We start from the raw sequence: 22735 nt of genomic DNA, 5'->3' as shown, positions 1-22735 counted from the left end.
GCGGAGTTAAATTATTGCTGTCATTTTCTGGCTCCTACTGAAAAGGAAGTTTGTCAGTGGGATATAAAATATGTTCTGTGAATAAGAATATAGTGTTTCTCTTGCTGGATTTTGCCCTCATTTACCCTGTTTAGAAATTCATAACCAGTTGAGTTACTTTTATCCTCTATCTTTGATCATTGGCTTTTGCTAATAGGTACATCATTGGAAAGTGGTTCCAAGTAAGGATTCTGAGAACATAGTCCCTTCATGTGCCTGTCCTTGGAGTTCTGCCCTCAGAAGCTGTGTCAGAGAAGCAACACTGGACAGACACCTGAGTGCCATGCAAGAGGAAACTTAAGGACAAAGGCAGCTCCAGGGAAACTACTGCTTCTAGAACTGGTGAGCAGGGTTAAGAATTGACTGTCCTAGATATGAAACTTCTTTGCCTATGGGTATTAGACAGGCTATTGTGCTGCAGTGGGCAGGGGGGAGGGAAATTCTACTCCCCAGACTCTCAGGGCTCAAGAAACTTCCAAAGCTGTATAATCAAGCACTTGAATAAGCTCTTAAGGAAACTGTCAATCTGCAGACCTCATACCTTGGCAGGAATTGGGACATGCTAAATGGAAGGAATTAATCAAGATTTGTGGATTGGATGGTGGGTCACTTGCCTCCTCATGTCTGAAAGGGAACAAGGAGCTGAAAGTGAGCATCTTCAGAATTACTTGGTGTCAAGGTAAGTGGACATTAGGGTACCTAACCCTTTCTGACAGCTTCAGGCTGCTTTTCAGAGAACTAAACTTATGGGATGGCACAGTAATTAACATCAAGAAGCTGTTATAAACTGACATCACTCTGAAAAGCACAGAGTCTGACAGGAGTGAGTATATTTCTGGGAAAGATATTTTTCAGGAGGTTTTAGTGGGCTGAGCTATTCTTTCCAGGTGGGGCTTTTTGATGTCACATTCATCAAGGAGGTTTCATTGACCATCCACACATGTGATGACACTAAATTGCAGGGCTGCTCTCTGGTAGAGTTCTGGGCCTGAGGACTATCAGGGTGTCTAGTTAATCCTAACTATGTAAATGTTCCCTTATGCTTGTTTTTCAAGATGATGCTTGCAAAAACAGATGATGGAAGATGTACAATATGTCATTCTTTCATGTTTTTATGTTTTAATTTCCAATAGGAAAAAAATAAATTCCAGTCAGTGACTTGTTAAGTTCTATGTTTACATTTTTAAATTAATTTAAAATGGGTGACAGTCTCTTTTGAGAAGTCTTCAAATTCTTTTTCAAATTTTTTTTTTTTTTTTGCTAGCCCCTTTTTCCTTACCCCTCAGGGACTTCATAATAAGGGAAAGAAAACCTAGTCCAATCTCTGGCTCTTCTATGTTCTTTAATGCCCAAATCCATAATTATCCCCTTATTTTTCTTCCCTTTTCTTCATTGAAGCTCTGGCAGTAGATGTTCTTGGCCATGGTCCAGATCCACTTTTTTAGGCAGTCTATGTGTCCCCCAGCTGCTTGGAGGCCTGAGATTAACAGTTAATACCCACCAATGTCTGTGGGGCCTTGCCTGTTCCCGAGCCCAGACAGTGCTGGGGTTTACACCCTTTCCGGCTGATGCCAACTGCCTCTACCTCTTTGCCTTACGGTGGGACAATGGCTGGATTGAGCCATGGCTGGACTTTACTTGAAACCACATCCTTTCTTGCTCAATCTGCTTTTCTCACTTTTTTGTGAGTTTTTTTCTGAGGAGCACACCCTCCATCAGTCATATGCATTCTAATCTCTCACCCGTTTATAGAGAACAAGACTTAAACAACTTGTGGCCCAGCTGGGTCTTTGGAGAGTATTTATCTGGGTAAAGTGATTTACATAAATGTCTGAGAGTTCTCAGGTCACCAAAGTCATTTCCATTCTGTAGGAAGTCCCTTAGCAGCAGCTATTTATTCCTAATTGGTGAAATTTCATTACGTATGATAGCAGACTGAACATTTTTGCAGTGTGGGAGGTAATTATCAAGGGCATTGTATTGATCATCCTTACGTTTTGTAGAGCAAACTATTGGTGTGCTTTGTGAAGGACACAAAAATGGCTGATGTCTTGAATAGAAGTATCATAAAATTTTAAAAAATGGAAGAGTTACGAAAAGATATAAGTAAATGTAGTTATGAGGAGTTATCCTTTGCAACTCTAGGGTAGATTAACGTCAGCTATGTGTTAAAGGTGATCTTGCTGCTAGGTGAGGGCCAGGTGGGGTTCCTATCGGTCATTTGCAGTCTGCTCTTTGTAAGTCACACAGAGGACCGCAAAGGTACTGTTGTTTGTTCAGTGGAAAACTACAGTGATCACCAGGAATGAGAAATACGACACATAAAAAAGACAGTGTGGCCAACAGTTTTCACATGGGCAAGTGTAAGCTTTCTATGTTGTGTTCAGGGTTAGAACATGTACTTTTTACAACGTGAGGAACTTAGATGAACTATAAGGAGATGTTCCTAATTGGGAAGGTAGTTTATTGTTAAAATGAATTCTTGAGGGAATGCCCCTTCTTTTTTTCTGTTAGATGAAAGAACAGAATTATTGAAAGAGACGCAAACAACTTAGAAGAATAAAAATTAAAATTAAGAAGCTCTCTAGCTTTCACTTCCTCTTTTAACTCTAATTTTCCAAAGACAAGTACCATTTGTTTTACACTTTATATATGCTTCCAAATACTATTCTCTATACACACTACACACAGATATATAATTTTACATATATATTCTCATATTACCATAAAGACATATTTATAGATTTTCCTACGCCTCTAAATGGAATAATATTGTAATTTTGTTTTTCAACAACTTTCTTCACTTAACAGTATATCATCGATATCCTTCTATATTATTATAATACATACAGAGCTACCAACATATTTTTTAAATGGCTATATATGGTATTGCAGAATAATGTAACTTTCAAAGATTTTTTGACAACTTGGATTCTCTGATCTAAACTGGAATCTAATATTTACCTGTCTTGTGCTATGTTATAAAAACTTTGAAAAAGAAGCAAGAACTCTGGAGTCTGAGAAGACCTGACTTTAAATTCTGGTTTTATATATTAGCAGCTGTACAATCTTTGCAAATTATTTAAGCCATTTTAGGCTCAGTTCCTTTGTTTGTAAAATGGAGACAACAATACTTAACTTTTTAGGCTGTTTTCACTATTAAATGGAACATATATATATAAAGTTAGCTACCACAATTGTCAAATTGTAGGTACTCAATAGAGTTTCACTTAAGTAAAATTTATATATTAGGTTGAAACATAAAGTTGTTTACATTCAATCATTTTTAACTTACAAGAAAGGGCAATTTCCTATGGTTCAACCTAATATATATTATATATGAAATTTCATACCTGCTCTCTTCAAAGAGTATATTTATTGAGGACATAATAAACTTAGACATATTGCTATTTAAGGACTAAGAAATCAATATAAGATGTGACTTTCAAGAATTAAAATATACAGGGATGAGTGTTGGGTACAATAATTAGGAATGACTTAATGTAGGCATGTGATCTGATATCCACTTTGAAAGATAGGTAGGATTGGATGGCTGGAGAAGCATTAGAATATTACAAAAGTTATGACTGATTAAACAATCTCTCTCAGAGATAGATGAATGCCATAGTAAACATTTAGAATTTAGAATGTAAGTGCCAGATGGTGCTATAAAATATTTACCTCGACCATTTTATATTAAAGATAAAAAAAGAGATTTATAGAATTTAAATTACTAGCCCAACATCATACAATTCGTCATCTGCAAAACTACTGGAAAAACAGTGATAGTTACCATCACTATTGACAATAAAGAAATGAACATAATTTTAGGGTTATGAAAAATACTTATGAAGACTGTTTTTTAAAAATATTCAAAGCATAATATTTAAGAATACACTGCCTCCGAAATCAACCTTCTGGAGAATATGGGCTGTGATGATTGGGAACATGTAAGACATTGATGGAAGTGAAGGATGCCGAGGGAAATGGCAAGCATTTGAACAAAAATTAATACATGTGCCCAGGGGCTATTCAAACCATTGAATGATAAACACAATACAGGCTTTACGGAGACCATGTAAATGAAGGAGCAGAGCTGAGAGTAATCAAGGATGAGCAAGAGGCATATGCAAGATATAAAACATTCGGGACAGAAGAGGCTGGGAAAGATTACAGAATAAATTTAGAGAGTGTACAAAAGCTCAGGCAAATCCAAGGTGGAAATGAAGGGAAGATTGCACAAGAGGATTGGTAATAAGATGTGCTCTGAGTACATGGAAGCAAGATGTCTGTACAGAAGGCAAGAGTCTCTCACAGGTGGCAAAGGTAATTTATTGAGAGACAAGGTAGAATTTCTGAAACTAGATAATTAAATGATTCAGTTTTCCTAAGTATTAGTGATGACAGGCATGGACGTATACTTCCAGGAGGACAAATTGAGAGAAATCAGGCAAATATTAGCATAACTGGAAAAGAAATAGATTGAAGATATTGGTGATTTATTTATGGTTACATGAAAACGTGATTGCTGTAGGGAAATCTAACATGTTTTGTGATATCGAGTAAGTGTTGAACTCTCATGATCTTATTAATAGTTTTCTTAGCTGCCAAGTGAGGGGTTTGACAAAGTGAACTTCAGGCAGTTTTGCTCAAAGTGTGGCCCATGGACCAGTAGGTCCATGTACTGCTTGTTATGGGCCTTGACAAGATAAATGCAGACTTTGAGCACGTTTAGAAACTTTTATAGCCATCTGACATTGCTACAATGCCCAAGCATGTGATTTTGTATTTCCAAAAGTATTGGTCTGCAAGAGATTTGAAATTTTAAAAAGTGGCCCTTCACTGTGGATAGCTTGAGAATTATCGTTATAAGGTGCTTTGCAACTTTAAAAATTATACTTACATATTTTCAGTGATTCAATCTCCCCTGGACTGTGGATACAACTGATTTATGCTTACATTAGTTTGCTAAGGGCGCCATAACAAAATACCACAGACTGGGTGGCTTAAACATCAGAAATTTATTTTCTCGCAGTTCTGGAGGCTAGAAATTCATGATCAACATTCCAGTAGGGGTGGTTTCCTCTGATGCCTCTTTACCTGGCTTGCAGATGGCCACTTTCTTGCAGTGTCCTCACACTGTCTTCTGTGCACCCACCCTGGTGTCCATCTGTGTGTCCTAATCTCCTCTTCTTACAAGGACATTAGTCAGATTGGATTAACACCCACCCTAGTGGCCTTGTTTTAACTTAATCATCTTTTCAAAGGCTGTGTCTCCAAATACAGTCACATTCTGAAGCACTGAGGGTTAGGGCTTCAAGATATGAATTTTGAGGGGACACAGTTTAGCCCATAACAATGCTGTAGCCCTTTCCCCCCCCCCAGAGCATCATTTTGTAACAGCCTCATCAACTGATGAATTTTTTTTTCCCAAATAACCACAAATATAAGACATAGTAATGCTATATTTTCATTTGATTTTAATTTATGTACATTTTCCCCCAAATAATGCTCTCATTCTACCTAAATCAAGATCAAAATAAACAAATTTCTGTTGTCCAAATCTCAGAAGTGTTTGGATGAGCAAGTAGCAGCCACTATAACAGGTGATTCCATTTCAGAACCATCATTAAAGAAAATAGCATATCAGATCACACTAACCTCTCTGAAATTAAGTAGAGACATAAGGCAATCTGTATTCAAACATTTACCTAGGCATAACTGAAAGATTTTGATGCATTTGATGTTTTCCATAGCTCCCATCACATAGAAGTTTACTCTGTTTTCTGTTCTTCAAATCCCCTGCATCCTGCATTTTTTTCTTCATTTAAATCAATCTTTGGGCATATCTCTTAGGTTAAATTTCTACAAGTAAATCTAGTGGATCAAAGAGTAGAGTATTTCTAAGCCTCTTTGAGTCTACCATCAAATAGCCCTTCTCTCAGGCATGTAAATTGCCCTCTTCACTAGTAGTACGTGGGCATACAGGTTGAATATCCCTTATCTGAAATGCTTGGGGCCAGAAGTGTTTTGTATTTCAGATATTTCTGAAGTTTGGATTATTGCATATATGGGATATTTTAAGGATGAGACCCAAGTCTAAATACAAAATTCACGTTTCATAGGCACCTTATACACATAGCCTGAAGGTAATTTTATATAATATTTTAAATAATTTTGTACATAAAACAAAATTTGCCATACATTGATTGAACCATCAGAAAGCAATGGTGTCATTATCTCAGTCACCCATGTGGACAATCTGTGGTTGTTTGGTGTCGCATCACCATCATTCCTGACTCTGAATTTATATGCTACCAATAAGCAATCATTTTCTTACACTTAAATTCACACATAAATATTTAACAGTAAAAAATGTAACATATCATTAATGCAGTGAAACACAATGTGTTCTGTGTAACGGAGCAGCACAGTAGCATCACCAGAATACCTGCGTCAGCTGCAACAGCAACAACAAACAGCAGGCTTTCCATCCCCACGTGTGAGGCTGTGTTTTGATTACAAGGTTACTGTGCACTGTATTTTATTTTTCTAGATGAGAAGAAACATCAGAAGCAGTCGAGGGACCAGAAAATGGGTGCTCTAGGGATGGGCAGGCATTCTGCTGGATGGTTTTTAAAAATGTTTCCTCCAGAGTCATCTGCCTCGTTAACCACAGTTTTTGTCTGAGAAGCATCCCTTTGATTTTGTAAACTGACATGCTTTATTGTTCTGTTATGAATGCACCCTGCTCTAATCCTTCAATGACACCATCATACATTTTCACCACGTCATCTATAAGCATTAATTCTGCAGTGTTAATGTCAACTTCATCGCCACCGTCATCACGATCACCGATCACCTTGATTCAGAACCACTCCAGCTATTTCACCATCAGTCAATGAATGAACAACTGGAGCCCCATTATTTTATTTTTTATTATTTATTTGCTTATTTATTTTTTAGAAACAGGGTCTTTCTCTGTCACCCAGGCTGCAGTACAGTGGTGTGATTATAGCTCACTGTAATCTAAAACTTCTGGGCTCAGGCAATCTTTCTACCTCAGCCTCCCAAGTAGCTGGGAGTAGCATCCTTCATGCTAAACTTCTTTTGAAAACCCGCATCCACACCTCTGTTCACTTCTGCTAGCATGCTGTTCTGGAAAGTGTTTTTATATTTACTCTTTATTGATATAAGAAGACCGTGTTCACGTGGCTAAATTAATGGAGTCACATTTGGGGGAAAGTAAATGGCATAAATGTTATTTTTGGTGAGATTTTCAGCTAGAGGTTGAGTAGAACAGTTGTCAAGGAGTAACAAAATCTTGCAGTCATCATGCGGTCCAGCTTCCCTGCAGTAAGCCCGAGCCACTCGTACAAAATATTTGTGAAACCAATCAGAAAATATTTCCGCGGTGATCCGTGTCTTTTTGTAAGCATAATAATGGACGAGTAAAAGCTTCACTCCTTGAAAACAGCAAGGATGTAAGCTTTTGCCTATCACAGCTGGTTTACGTTTTTGCATGCCTGCCGCATTAGCACATCCCAGCACAGTTTTTCTGTCCTTGGCATCCTTAATTCCTGTAGGGACTGTCTTACCAGCTGTAGACAGTGTTTTTCTGGCAGTAAAAATGCCAAGACAGTGATGTTTCATCAGCATTATAAACTTGTTCTGGCATCACATTTTCATCAGCGATGACCTTGGCAAACTAATCAATGAATTTCTCCACTGCTTCGTGATCAGCAGATGCTTTATCACCACAAATATTTAAAAATTTAATGCCATGTCTTTTCTTAAATTTCTGCAACCAGCCTGTTGAATATTCACGTTCCTTTCACTATTCAGTTCATTGTGATAGATCTTTGCTTGTTTCATGCTCAGCATGCCATTACATGGCACGTGTTCACTGAAGTGCTGACGGATCTACTCTTTAATACACAATCAAGATCTTCATGCAGTGTTTTTCTATGTTTCCTTAACTTCTGTCTACCACTTTCAGCACAGAATTTAAACAGTTTATCCTTGTGTTTCTGTGGGTCATACGGTGGTCATTCCAACAACATACTCTTTTGTAAGACTTTTCATGCTTACATCACTGTCCAGTTTCTCCAACAGCTTGACTTTCTGTGCTGTAGGTAAACATCAATGTCTTCTTCTTTTTTTTTTTTAAATCACTGTTACTCATGGGGTATCTGCAGACCTTTTTGATGTTTTCAACAATGTCTTTATACCACAGAGCAGAGAATAAGGGAAAAACAACAGTGACTAGTGTATGTAGGTCTTGGCCCCAAGTGGGGCATTGTGGGGATCCTGCCATTGGAGCATCCAGCCTGCACATGTGCCATTTTATTACATTTTATGAGTGTGCGTGTGCTGGGGAATCTGGATGTGTGTGGAAAAGGCATATTACAACTGAGGGGCCTGAGAGGGTCTTTTTTCCCTTGATGACACTGAATAAACTGTGTGCTGTGTGCCTGTGTTTTGACTGTGACCCATCACATGAAGTCAGATGTAGAATTTCCCACTTGGGCATCATGTTAGCATTCAAAAAATTTTAGATTTTGGAGTATTTTGAATTTCAAATTTTTGGATTAGAAATACTGTACCTGTACACATTTCTCTGTATTCTTGCTAGAATTTTTAATTATCATCATAAAAACCTTTTTTAAATAAATTTGAAAGGTGAAATGTGATATATTATTTTGTATGTCTCTTATTAAAGATAAGGTTGCCTCATTTTTCTATTTTACTATCTACTTGTGAATTCTGTGAATTACTGTTCAGTTTAGTGTGATGTACCTTCGAAGATAGCAGAGCTATTGCTTTGTAATAATTTCACCTTACAGTCAGAAGTGGGCATAAATCAAAAATATTATAAAGTATTATAAACTTGTTTTTATCTTTTCTTTTTTCTACATAATGTTTTCTGTTTTCCATTAATATACTCTATTAATAACTTCCTTGTGTTTGCTTGTGGAGGTCCCAGAATGCAATGTGTTGAGAAACTCATAATAAAGATCAACATTCACCTTATTTTCAATCCAGATGGAAAAATGAACTAACCTCTAAGTTCATCAGAAAGAATAGGAATTGAACCTGAAACTTTTACTGTGTTGAAATCTTACCTGTACTGGGCAGGCACTATGACTCTGTATTAACATTTGCTCATCAAGAAATAGATATAGAGGCCAAGAAATTCCAAAGAACAAGGCTGAAATGTGACTTGATTTTCTTTGGCTTGTACATTTTGCCTGTGTGGTAATAAATACTTCAATTTACCATGCACAGTCTATTTTATGCATTATTTTGGGCCTCACAGATGGACTGAGACAGCCTTTTCTTGTATTGCCAGCCTTCGAGGGGTACTCTGGGGGCCTACACATAAACTTCCATCCTTCTGAGAAGATGACATTGAATCTGTTTGTGTTATACAAAGGAGGGATGAATTTATGAAGACATGTTTCATTATGTGCATAAACCACTTTCTCACACATAACCAGGAGAACTTTATGCAAAAGATGGAGAGGTGAGAGATGAAACATTTGGCAGAACTAAGAGGGAGGAAGAGGGAGCAGCTGGAGTCTAATTACAGCAGATAATTATTTAAATCAAAGATCATAAATTCCTATGCTTCTGGCTAACTTGGGTTACAAATATCTTTGGACAGCAAGGTTTGCATTTTTTTCCAAGTATTTTTTATTTTGGTAAAATACATATCACATAACATTTACCATTTTATCTATTTTTAAGTGTATAGTTCAGTGGTATTAAGTATATTCATATTGTTGTACAACCATCACCAGCACCCACCTCCAGAAGTCTTTTCATCTTGCAAAACTGAAACTATAGCCATTATACAATATCTTCCCATTACTTCCTCTCCCCTGGCAACCACCATTCTTTGGCTCTATGATTTTGCCTACTCTCGGGACCTCATATAAGTGGAATCATACAATATTTAGCTTTTTGTGACTGGCTTATTTCAATGAGCACAATGTCCTCAAAGTTCATCCATGATATGATAGAATTTCCTTCCTTTTTAAGGGCTGAATAATATTCCATAGTATGTATATACCATAGTTTGCTTAGCCATTAATTTTTTGACAAACACTTTTGGGTTCCACATTTTAGGTATTGTGAATAAAGCTGCCATGAACATGGGTGCACAAATATCTCTTTCAGCTCTGCTTTCAATAATTTGGGGTATATATTCAGAAGTAGAGTTGCTGGATCATATGGCAAACCTACTTATACTACTGGAGGAACTGCCATATTGCTTTCTGTAGTAGCTGTACCATTTTACACAGCCAAAAATAGTGCCCAAGGGCTCCAATTTGACCACATACTTGCCAATACTTGTTATTTACTGTTTTTTTTAATATACTAGCCATACTAATGGGTGTGAGGTAGAATTTCATTGAGATCTTGATTTGCGCTTCCCTAATGATTAATGATATTGAGCATCTTTTCATGGGCTTATTGTCCATTCATATATCTTCTTTGGAGAAATGCCTATTCAAGTCCTTTGCCCTTTCTTCAATTGGTTTTTTTTGTTGTTGTTGTTGTTGCTATTGAGCTGAAGGGCTTTGTCACATATTCTGTATATTAATTTCTTATCACATATGTGATTTGCAAATATCTGTTCCAATTCTGTGACTGCCTTTTCATTCTGTTGATAGTATCCTTTGATGCACAAAATATTTTAATTTTCATGAAGTCCAATTTGTATATTTTTTTTCTTTTATTACATGTACCTTTAGTGTTTATCCAAGAAATCATTGCTAAATCCAATGTAAAAGTTTTATCCTATGTTTGCTTCTAAGAGTTTTGTAGTGTTAGTTCCTACATTTAGGTCTTTAATCCATTTTGAGTTAATTTTTGTATGTGGTGTTAGGTAAGGACTGTTAACTTCAATTTTTGCATGTGGATATCTAATTTTCTCAGAACTATTTTTGAAAAGACTGTCCTTTTCCCATCAAATAGTCTGGGCACCCTTGTTGAAAATCATTTGACTGTATAAGTGAGGGTTTATTTCTGGGATCTCTATTCTACCCCATTAGTCTGTATGTCTGTCTTTATGCCCTTGTTACACTGTTTGATTATCATAGCTTTGAGCATGTTTTAAAATCAGGAAGTGTGAATCTTTCCATTTTGTTCTTCTTTTCAGAATTATTTTGGCTATTTGGGGTTCCTTGAGATTCCATGTGAATTTTAGGATGGATTTTTCTATTTCTGCAAAAAACATTGTTACACCACTACTACAACCAGCATGTAAGAAGCCAGCCAGAGGCCCAGCAAATGGCCTGCCTGGAACCATGAACACAAGTGTCAGCATACACTGCCCCATATCACAAGGATAGGCATGCTTAGCTCACCACAACTACCACTGAAACCTGAATATGGGCCCACTTGGCATTCTAGTCCCCACTAAAACTTCACCACAGCCCCCACCCCCCAAAAAAACCCCAAAACTGCATCCTAACACATTGAGGGAATCACAGATACTGCTAACACTATTTATAGCCAAATAAATCATACAGAGTCTTCATTATTGCATGTAACCAGAAGCAGTTCCAAAGGGCCATACCCAACCAATATGATAATCAAATCTTTAAGAATAAAGTACACACTCAACAAACTAAGTTCAAAAATAAGAAGTGACTGTTATGCTAGATGTGCAGAAATTGATGTAAAAACACAGGAAATATGAAAAAGCAAGGTAACATACCACTTTCAAAGGAACACAACAATTGTTTGGCAATAGGTCCTAAAGAAAAAGAAACCCTTGAAATCCCAGGTAAAGAATTAAAAAATATTGATTTTAAAAAGCTCGGTGATATACAAGAGACATATGAAAACCAATACAAAGAAATCAGAAAAACAATTCAGGATATGAATGAGAAATAGATATCTTAGAAAATCAAACAAAAATTCTACAACTGAGAATTTCATTAAAGGAAATACAAAATACATTCCAAAGTTTCAACAATAAACTAGGTCAAGCAGAAGAAAGAATATTCTAACTTAAAGACAAGTGTTTTGAAATAATCCAGTCAGATAAAAATAAAGAAAAAAGAATTAAAAAAAAATGAACAAAGCCTTCAAGACATTTGGGACTACAAAAAGTGACCAAACTTATGAATTATTGGTATTCCTGAGGGAAAAGAGAGATTAAAAGGCTTAGGAAAACTGTTTAACAAAACAATAGATGAAAACTTCCCAAGTTTAGCAAGAGATTTAGATATCAAGATGCAGGAGGTCAGCAATCCTTAAGTAAATGAAATGCAAAAAGGAGTTCACCATGGCATATTATAATCAGACTGTCTAAAGTCAAAATGAAAGAACAAATTCTAAAATCAGCAAGAGAAAAGAATCTGTTCAGCTATAAAGGAAACTCTAACAGTCTTAAAGTGGACTTCTCAGAGAAATCTCACAGGCCAGAAGAGAATGGGATAATATACCCAAAGTGCTGAAAGAAGTAAAAAACAAACAAAACAACCCCGAAAAGCTGTTTGCCAAGAATTTTATATCCAGCAAGATTAAACTTCATAAAGTCTTTTCCAGACATGCAAATGTTGAGGGAATTCATCACCACTAGACTAGCCCTAAAAGAAATGTTCAAGGAGTCCATTCCACAAACTATTTGTATAGTTTCCAAAGATCCTCTTGGTGTTCATTTCTAGTTTTATTCCATTGTGGTCTGAGAAAATACTTGATATGATTTCAACTTTTAAAAATTTTCTGAGACTTGTCTTTTGGGTTAACATTTGGTCTATCTTGGAGAGTGTTCCGTGTGCTAATGAAAAAAATATGTATTCTGTAGTTGTTGAGTAGAGTGTTCTGTAAATGTCTGTTAAGTAACATTTATATCTAATGTTTCTTTGTTGATTTTCTCTCTAGATAATCTGTCTAATGCTGATAGTGGGCTGTTGAAGTGCCCCACTATTACTGTATTGCTCTCTGCTCTATCTCTTTAGATCTGGTAATATCTGTTTTTATGAATCTGGGTGTTCTAGTGTTGGTGCATATATATTTAGATTTGTTATATCCTCTTGCTAAATTGATCCATTTGTCTTTATATAACTTTCTTTGTCTTTTTTTACTGTTTTTGATTTAATGTTTGTTTTATTGAATATCAGTATAGCTATTCTTGTTTGCTTATGGTTTTTGTTAGCAAGAAATTTTTTTCCACCCTTCTACTTTCAGTTTATATGTGTCTTTAGAGGTAAGTTGAATTTCTTTTAAGCTAGATATAATTGTATTATGGTTTTTTTAGATCCATTCAGCCAGTCTATATCTTTTAAGTGCAGTATTTAATCCATTTACATTCAAGTTAACATTGATATGTGAGGTTTTGTTCCTGTCATATTGTTAATTGCTTTCTAGTTGCTTTATGAATTCATTGTTTCTTTTTTTTCTGTTTGGGGTGTGATGGAATTCTGTAATGGTGCCATTTGATTCCTTTCTCTTCCTCCTTTGTTTGATTATTTTACCAGTGAGTTTTATACTTTTGTGTGTTTTCATGATGGTGACTATCAACCTGAAAGTATTGTGGCGTTACAAACTATTTTTACAATAACATTAGCTTTTATAATTGACTATATTTCCCTTTCATTTTGTATGTCTTAGTCTTTAATGTATGGCTTCCAAAAGGGTAAAAAGAAAAAAAGGAAGGGGAGCACTGACACTTTAAATTCCCCCAAAGTTGTTTCAGGCAGAAGGAGAGATGGTTGCAGCAATGGAGGTGTGTATGCAACAATGGCTGCCCACCCATTTGTCTGTACCTCCACGGTCAGAAATAGCACTCAATGAATAGAAAACACATTGGCAATATTTAGAGGATAGGGACTTACTGTACACCCTGGCTCTCACAAGCTGCATGCAAGCTGCTCCAGGAAAATGTGTAAGGCTCCCTGCCAGGGGTATTGGCGAATAGGGAGTGGGTATTTCCAGTTGACATAAGAGCGGAAATTGACCAAATTTAAGCCACGATATACTGCCCAAGCCTCCCCTGGAAGCTGAAAACCTTCAATAGATGCATACCAGTGTTCCAAAATAGTTACATCAGACAGATTCTACCAGTGTAATTGCCATCTATGTGGGGAGACAGATTCCTGATGCTTTCTACCCTGCTGTCTTCCTGCAGTCATTCTATGTTAAAATAATTGCCAATTGATATAGTTTGGATGTTTGTTCCCTCCAAATCTTATGTTGACATTTGATCCTCAATGTTGGAGGTGGGGCCTTGTGGGAGGCATTTGGGTCATGGAGACAGATTCTTCCTGAATGGCTTGATGCCCTCCCTGACATAATGAGTGAGTTCTCACTTTATTAGTTTATGCAAGAGCTGGTTGTTTAAAAGAGGCTGGCACCCCTTCCTCTCTCTCTGGCTCCTCACTCACCATGTGACACACCTGCTTCCCCCTTCCCCCTCTGCCTTAACTGGAAGCTTCTTGAGGCTCTCACTGGAAGCAGATGCTGGTGCCATGCTTCTTGGACAGTCTGCAGAACCATGAGCCAAATAAGCCTCTTTTTGAAATAAATTACCCAGCTTCAGGTATTTCCTTTATAGCAATGCAAAGTGGACTAACGCACCAATGTTTAAAAATCTGGAGATATTAGAAAGAAATTTATATTTTCATACTCTGCCAAAAAACTGGAAGATCTGGTGGGCTCTCATTCCCTCCTGGTAACAACTGGATGGAGCCGAGTCACAGCTGGGCTGCCTCTTAACCAAGGCGTGCTCTCTTCAGTTTACTGTCACCATTACTCTCTAGTGATCTCTACCTCTATTTAGCACTGAACTTGTGTGGTCCACTACACTCATTTGTACTACTCATCAGGGTCCTTTAAGGCTGTAGTCCAGGCTGGGTACCAGTCTTCAGCTTGTTAAGAACTGGATCATGCATCATCACCTGAGCTCTGCCTCCCCATTCCCCCCAAACCCTATCCGCTGTCCGTGGAAAAATTGTCTTCCATGAAACTTAGGAACCAGGCCTCATAGCAGGAGGTGAGCAGCGGGCCAGCAAGCAAAGCGTCATCTGTATTTACAGCTGCTCCCCATCACTCGCATTATAGCCTGAGGTCTGCCCTGCCCCCCCCATCCATGGAAACATTGTCTTCCATGAAACTGGTCCCTCGTGCCAAAAAGGTCGGGGGCCACTGCTTTAAGGCATTTAATTTTGAGCCACCTGATTTGTAATACATATTGATCCTGGCTTCAGAGTGATAGAATAATGTAGCAGAAATTACCTGGACCTGAGGGTGTCTTTATTCTCACACTGGTTTGGCTAAGTTTTGTACCTCTGTTTGCTCATCTGCAAAATGAGCTGCTTGGATGGGATGACTCTGACCTTCCACAGTAACAATCTGTCTCATTGGCTTCATGCCATTAGAGACCTTGGATAGGTACCTTAACAAACACATCATAAATATTTTGGACCAAAACCATATATATATACAGTTATTATGTGATCATTCCTTTAGTCACATCACTGACAACTTGAGCTGTAGTCTTACAAATTTTCTTTTTTGAATTGTTAATAAATTTGTTAGTGGTATATTTAATTTTATTTTATGTTCTAAGGAAAAAAAATCTGTCAAGCAGAAACAGGGCATTTGGCACTTGGAAGAAAATCTCTGAATTTAGCCTCTGCAGCTAGCTTTGGAACTGCAAAGCAACAGTCATTCAGTAGAAGTTTGTGTGAAACTGATATTTTCAGGCAAACAAGCTGTTTATGAAACGGTTGTAATCGCAGGGAGTTGATTCCTTTCTGGGAGATGATTAGGAACTCCTGTTGTGATGATTTTTGACAGCCTAGTTATAAGCAGTTGGTGATCTTTCAAAAATAAACTACTGTGTGTACCCACATGTGTCATAGCAAAAGAGCTGTTACAGATTTATACACTATTAATTATTAATATTTCTCTAATGGCTGGAGTTGCCTATTACATTTTTGCTCTGCCATTTAAACTGAAAATGGTCACTAGGTTTCTTAGTGTCAAAAATGATCAATTCCTTTAAAAATTCAATATCTTATTCTTCTTTAATTGCAAGATATTTGCCCTATTTTCCAGAATATAAGATGCAAAGGTGTGTTTCACATGGTTTTCTTTATTTTTTGTTTTTTAGTTTTTGAGACAGAGTGTCACTTTGTTGCCCTGGCTAGAGTGAGTGCCGTGGCGTCAGCCTAGCTCACAGCAACCTCAAACTCCTGGGCTTAAGCATCCTACTGCCTCAGCCTCCCGAGTAGCTGGGACTACAGGCATGCGCCACCATGTCTGGCTAATTTTTTCTATATATGTTTTAGTTGGCCAGATAATTTCTTTCTATTTTTAGTAGAGACGGGGTCTTGCTCTTGCTCAGGCTAGTCTCGAACTCCTGACCTCGAGCAATCCACCCGCCTTGGCCTCCCAGAGTGCTAGGATTACAGGCGTGAGCCACCGCGCCTGGCCTTCACATGGTTTTCTGAAGGAGAAAAAATCATTTTCCATGATCAAGAAAATAATTGATATTTACAACTTGAGAATGAGTTTTCTTATCATGGCTTGGTAGTCAATTTTTCAGAGTGTGTGGAGTGTGTGAATGCATACATATGTTGTGTGTGAGCTAAATAGACATATATTTAATAAAAAAGTAGCACACGATCCTCTGGCTGTGGTATAATGCACATGATTTCATTCTCTAAGTAACGGAAGCTTATACATTTAGATGCCAAAATTTAGCATACAAATTATTTATTTTCTAAAATGCATTACACTTGGTCTTAATTTCTTTCTTTCTTTTTTTTTTTTTTTGAGACAGTCTTGCTTTGTTGCCCAGGCTAGAGTGAGTGCCGTGGCGTCAGCCTAGCTCACAGCAACCTCAGACTCCTCGGCTTGAGCGATCCTACTGCTTCAGCCTCCCGAGTAGCTGGGACTACAGGCATGCGCCACCATGCCCGGCTAATTTTTTCTATATAGATTTTTAGTTGGCCAGATAATTTCTTTCTATTTTTAGTAGAGACGGGGTCTTGCTCTTGCTCAGGCTGGTCTCGAACTCCTGACCTCGAGCCATCCACCCACCTTGGCCTTCCAGAGTGCTAGGATTACAGGCGTGAGCCACCACACCCGGCCGGTCTTAATTTCTTGAATTGAGATATTAAACCACAATTTTTACCCCTTTGTGTATTTCAGCATTTTCTTTAAGTCCAAAGTGTTTTATTCTCTCAGTAAACATTACCATATTTTGGGGTTTTTTTTAAATTCTTAAATTTTTATTTTTTACAATTATTTTTCTGACTTTTTTGCTCAGGTTCTAAACTACCATTTTTCTCCAGTAAGTATTAGCTATTATTGGTCCCATTCCCCGTAATTTATTGTGTTTACTGTGCCATGGGCTGTGTTCGAATTTTGTGTCAAATAAAAGTAATTTTCCCTCTCTGAAAAAATACATGAAGAGTTCTCTCAAAATTTTGAAAACTTTGGTTTTTAGAATATGTGTTTTATGAGAAGATATGACTCATTATGACTATAGTTTAGTTGTGTTCCAGATAATTGAGGTTAGACTATCTTTTTGTGCTTGAGTTTGATTAATGAAAGATTCTGTAATTACTATTAAGAAGAATGTGTGTGTTAGCTGCAGCTTGGGCACTTTGTCAAACGCTGCCTTTGCCATACAGTCAGCTAAACACTCAGTGTGAAGAGAAATGCCCTGTTTTCAGTTACCAGGTGTCAGGCTGCATTGTTTGCCCGAAGGCTTATCCACAAAAAATAGCGCATGATCCAGTATTGAAAGTTTTACTTTAGGGCTGTTGGTAAACTAACTATTCAGAGCTTTGCATTATAATTGCCCACATTTCTGTTTATTTTGTATCAGAATCCTTGGAAATTCTGCTAGAATGTCCCTGACTCATGGAAACATGGGAAAAACTGGACAATTAAACAGATGCCATATGGGGCATGGCTCTATAGAAATCACTAGGGGAATTTAAGCAGTAAATTAAAGTAGGACATGTCAATGCCCATCAGTCCTCCTTTGCAGGATTAGAAGATGATTAGAATCTGCAAGTAGACATCCTGGTGCCCTTTCTTGAGGTGGCTACCTCGGTCCATGGGATGAGTGGACATGAGGGAGCTGCAGAAATGCAGAGATGGACTGATCGTTGGCATATTCCTCTTGCATTGCCTAGGCACAAAATGCCTCTCTGAGCTGTCCTATCTGCCAAGAAGGGAGACAGAGACTACAGGTGGCTATAGAGCAGATTCCTAGGGGGAAGGTCTTGCATATAGCAGGCAAGTAGATGACATTGGACCACTACCAAACATCCAAGAGTATATAAGGGGTTCTAAAAGGAATAGACATTTACTCTGGACTGGGTGGTAGATGTAAATACTCAAAACACCATAAAAGAACAGGCACAAAAGATACTGTAGCAATTTGGATTGCTGAGGTATATTACTTCAGACCAAGGGACACACTTTATAACCCATAGCGTATACTTATGGCCAAAGAGATATCACATCAAATGGGTATATCATATTGTATGTCCTTCTCAGGGTAGTGATTTGATGGAAAATTGGAAAAGACAATTGAAACTTTTTTTTGGTCTAACATAGGAGGAGATAAAAGCATGAAAGTCTGGCTTACAAAACTTATCAATTGTATGTTCACACTCAACATGAGAGGAGCCAGAGAAGGGTCCATGCTAGATAAATTTCTCCACTTTTGTAGGAAATCTGAAAAATAAATGGTGGTGGGGGATGCTGGCATGACAATACATGCCCTTGACTTTCTTTCTTCCTACCTGCTACAGTGGTTATAGGACCAGGGCAGCAACTGTGAAAGTCAGAAACAGGGATAATCCTTAAGCAAGAAACTGTAACTACATCTTTAACAGTATCTGGTAGAATTCCTAAGGGTCTGATGAAATGGACTGTGCCTTCACCCCATCTGGGAAAACTGGGGTTGACAGTGAATGCAACTGTATTTCCTAGTGGTCAAGATAGTCCACTAGTTCTGTACCTATGTAATGGCACCCTGTGAATGGGAATGGACTGAGAGGAGACACTTGCTAGACTGGTATCACAATTTGGACCAGCAAAGTGTCTAAACCTAATGTCCCTTCCAATTGTGGAAATGTTTGGGTTAACATCTATGACAAACTGAGAGAAGAAAAACAGTAGCTGAGGCAGAGGAATGAATAAATGGATTATGCTTGAGGGACTCCAATATTATATTGGTAACTTGAGAGAGGCTCAAGGCAAAAGAATGTCTCTTAGCATAATTATGCCAGACACTCAAAATGCTGGATTTATATAGTTCTCAAGACTACCCCTGATTTTGGACATTGACAAGATGGAATGGAAGCCTGCAAACCTGAATGGCATTGCTCTGAGAGTCTTTTTGGTTGTATGATATGATGATGAAGTAGGCCAATTTCTGATAGCTAAGTGCAAATTTAATAATCTGTCAATATCCTTGACTCCTACTTTTCCAGTTACAAAGGATACCATTTAGGAAGAAATTATTAGCAACTACTCCATACCAGATCATTAAGCCATGTGATATACAACTTCCAGCAGACTGAATGCGATTTAGTTATAAACCTTGATAACCAAATGCTTAGAAAGGTCCATTGTTAGACAAAATATAGCAACTGCATGTTCAATGGGCTACAGTGTGCTATGTAGAAATACATATCACCCTTGTTTTTGTGGGAGGAAAACTATTAAACAGAATAAGAGAAGGTGATGGATTTATGAAGAGAATGAAGTAATAGGCTTTACATTTTGAGTCTTAATTCCCCAGGGAAACACCCCTATACTGAGACAAGGAAGGTTATGCCAACCTTATTGGCATATTCAGACAAAATTATATCCAGGTGTGACCACCACTCATCTAACCCTAGTATGAAGAATCCAACATATGTTGGGTACAATATGTATCCTAACTGAACAACATAAGAAAAAGACTCTAGGAAGATAGGTGAGATTTTGTGAGACAAGCTGGATGGATTCACTTTTAATGAGCAATCACCTTTTAGAGGAAGAAGATTCATAAACAAGAATCAACAGATTAGAGTAAATTCTCTTCTAGGAGGAAGGCAAGGGATGGGAGTCAGCCTGGAAAGATGAGATTTTAGTGAAGTGGGTTAGGATGACTCAACAAATGGTGGATAATGTTAGGACCCAGCATTCAGAAAAGCTTGTACCCTGACACAAGGGCCTCTTGACTCTTTTATCACATGTAAAGGCTGAAGTAGCTATGGGTCAATGTTCCTTCATCCTAGTTCCTGAGGCTCATGGGGCACACTCATGGAGATCTTATGCACCCAAATTTATAAAAGTCCTCTGGGGACATGTGCAACTTACAACGATGCATTATGACTGCCCTGACTCCAAGAATAGATCCGATTAAGAAATGGGCCATGAGGTATACTTTGATCAAATAATTTATGCTAACAATGTGATTTGTGGTGAATGCCTGTTTTTGGTCTGGGGCCTAGAGTCTGAGTAACTGAAGTCAGTCATGTAGGTGCTACTTTCCTACATGACTGACTCCTCATAAAAATACTAGACACCAAGTCTTGACAGGTTTCCCCGGCTGGCAACGCTTTGCATGCGTTGTCACACATTATGGCTGGGGAGGGAGAGTAAGTGTGTGACTCCATTGGGGGAGGACACAAGGAAGCCTATGCTGTGCTTCTTCTAGACTTTTCCCAATGTGCTTCTTCCCTTTGCTGATTTTAATATGTATCTTTTCTCTGTAATAAACCATAATGTAAGCAGAACAGTTTTTTAAGTCTTATGAGTTTTTCTAGCAAATCATCACAGTGTACCAAGTGTGGTTTTCTTTGTATTTAACCCAATTAGAATTTGCTGAATTTTTTGGATCCATAGGCTGATGAATTGGCTAAATGTTGGAAAATTTCAATAATTATTTCTTGAAAAAATTTTCCCAACTATTATTTCTCTTCTTCTGCTGGAGCTTGAAGCTCTATTTAAACATACATTATTACTTTAAATGTACTACAAGTTACTGATGCTCTCTTTATATTTTTTCTATCTTTTATTTATCATTTTTTTCTGATTGGATAATTTCTATGAATCTCTCCTTAATTAAGTTGGATCTCTCTTTTGTCTCCAATAGTTGTTTAGTACTTCAAAAAATTTTTTCAAATATAATTTTTTTCATATCTAGAATTTTAATTTTGAATAATTTCCATTTTTGTGCCGAAATTCTCCATCAGTTTACTCATTATGTCCATCTTTTCTTTATGTCCATGAATATAAATATAATAATTCAGAATCTGTTTTCAGCAAATGCTTTGTTTCTTGATTATGGGTTATATTTTTACATTTTTCTCATGTCTTGTAATTTTTGATTATTTGCTGGACATTATAGATGATTGTTAAATAATGTTCTGGAAAGCATTTCATATCTTGGTAGCTATATCTGATTATATTGAGGTTTAGGTTTTATTGAGATGGATCCAAAGTAGCCCATTTTAGACTCTGTCCCTATTCCCCAAGACATGGGCTTTTTGGAGTTTTATACTCTTGCTGTGGCAGAACTCTGTTATCATCCTGCACAGTGCAACCGCTAGTATTTCTACTTTTTTTCCTCAATCTTGTAGCATCTTTCCTCTTCTAGGCTTCACTGAGTCAGTTTTTTCAAATATACAGCACACTCCTTGGCCCAAGGACTTACAGACATGTGAAGCCTGCCTCTGTGTAGTTCTCGCCTCTCTGATACTTATCCCAAAAAGTTTCAGATACTGTTGGAGTCTTGAAGTCTGATTTCTGCTTTCTAAGTTGAAGAGGATCACCACGTTCTCCCTGGACCACACTTTATATTTTATCTTTGTTCCAGCACATACCCTCCACCTACCCCTGCCATTTCTGCCTTATCCATCTGTTAAAGCATAGCAGAAGGCTGCCAGCTTCGTTATGCCTCATCTAATTATGTCAGCCAGAAGAGGTTAGTCTTCCCTCTGTGTTTATCTTGTGCCATTCCTGTCATGTGGGTGACATGTCATCTGGAATGGCAATTTCTTGTGTACATATTTTCACTTCTCTACTGGTTTATAACTTTCTTGTGGAAAGGGAATTTTTTTCTATACTTTTTTTTTTCTTACCAATGTCTATTCCAAGATTTGCTCATGATAGGTACTAAGTAATGTTTTCTGGTAAACAAGTAAATAAACAAACAATATGCTTCTTGAATAGCAGGATTCAGTCATAGCCAGGGGATATATTGACTTTTCATAGCATCTTCATCTAGTGTGTGCAGGAAGAACTTATCCATTAGCACCCTCACCATCCCAATGTTTGCATCAGTTGCTTTTGATGATGTTCATGTCATATGCAGCCAAATGACATTCTCTATCAATTTCCAGGCCTTGGACTGTCTTCCAGACTACATGCTTGACTGTCTCCTTATTGCAAGGCAACTGGCAGAAATTAAAACTCTCTGTTCTCTGCCTTGGCCAGATTTTGTTATCCCAAAAGTTTTATTTTAAAAATTTCTGTATTATCTTTTGTTGGAGATGCTGTGAAGAAAGATTATGATATGATATGATATATAATGTATATGTGTATATATACACACACATAGAGAAAGAGACAGAGAGAGAGAAAAGAATATGAAGTCAGAATTTCTATCTTTGTGTTCCATCCTTGCTATTTGCCAGCTATGAAAAATGAAATAAGTCAT

General features: G+C 37.4%; 1 long non-coding RNA gene across 5 annotated transcripts in view; it reads left to right on the top strand.

The window, feature by feature from the left end:
* The first annotated feature begins 275 nt into the window (after window positions 1–275).
* Window positions 276–22735, top strand: part of LOC123645805 — a 112443-nt gene continuing 89983 nt past the window's right edge. For 4 of the 5 annotated variants that reach the window (XR_006737706.1, XR_006737708.1, XR_006737704.1 and 1 more), the window contains exons 1-2: window positions 276–381; window positions 589–718. This is a non-coding gene — a long non-coding RNA (uncharacterized LOC123645805). Of the gene's footprint in view, window positions 382–571; window positions 719–22735 lie in introns of all 5 variants that reach the window. The other variant, XR_006737705.1, reaches the window with a different exon arrangement.

Source organism: Lemur catta, chromosome 10 (genome assembly GCF_020740605.2).
Source record: "Lemur catta isolate mLemCat1 chromosome 10, mLemCat1.pri, whole genome shotgun sequence".
In the NCBI taxonomy this organism is placed as follows: domain Eukaryota; kingdom Metazoa; phylum Chordata; class Mammalia; order Primates; family Lemuridae; genus Lemur; species Lemur catta.
The sequence above is the reverse complement of the archived record's forward strand: the minus strand, read 5'-3'. Positions and strand labels throughout refer to the sequence as shown.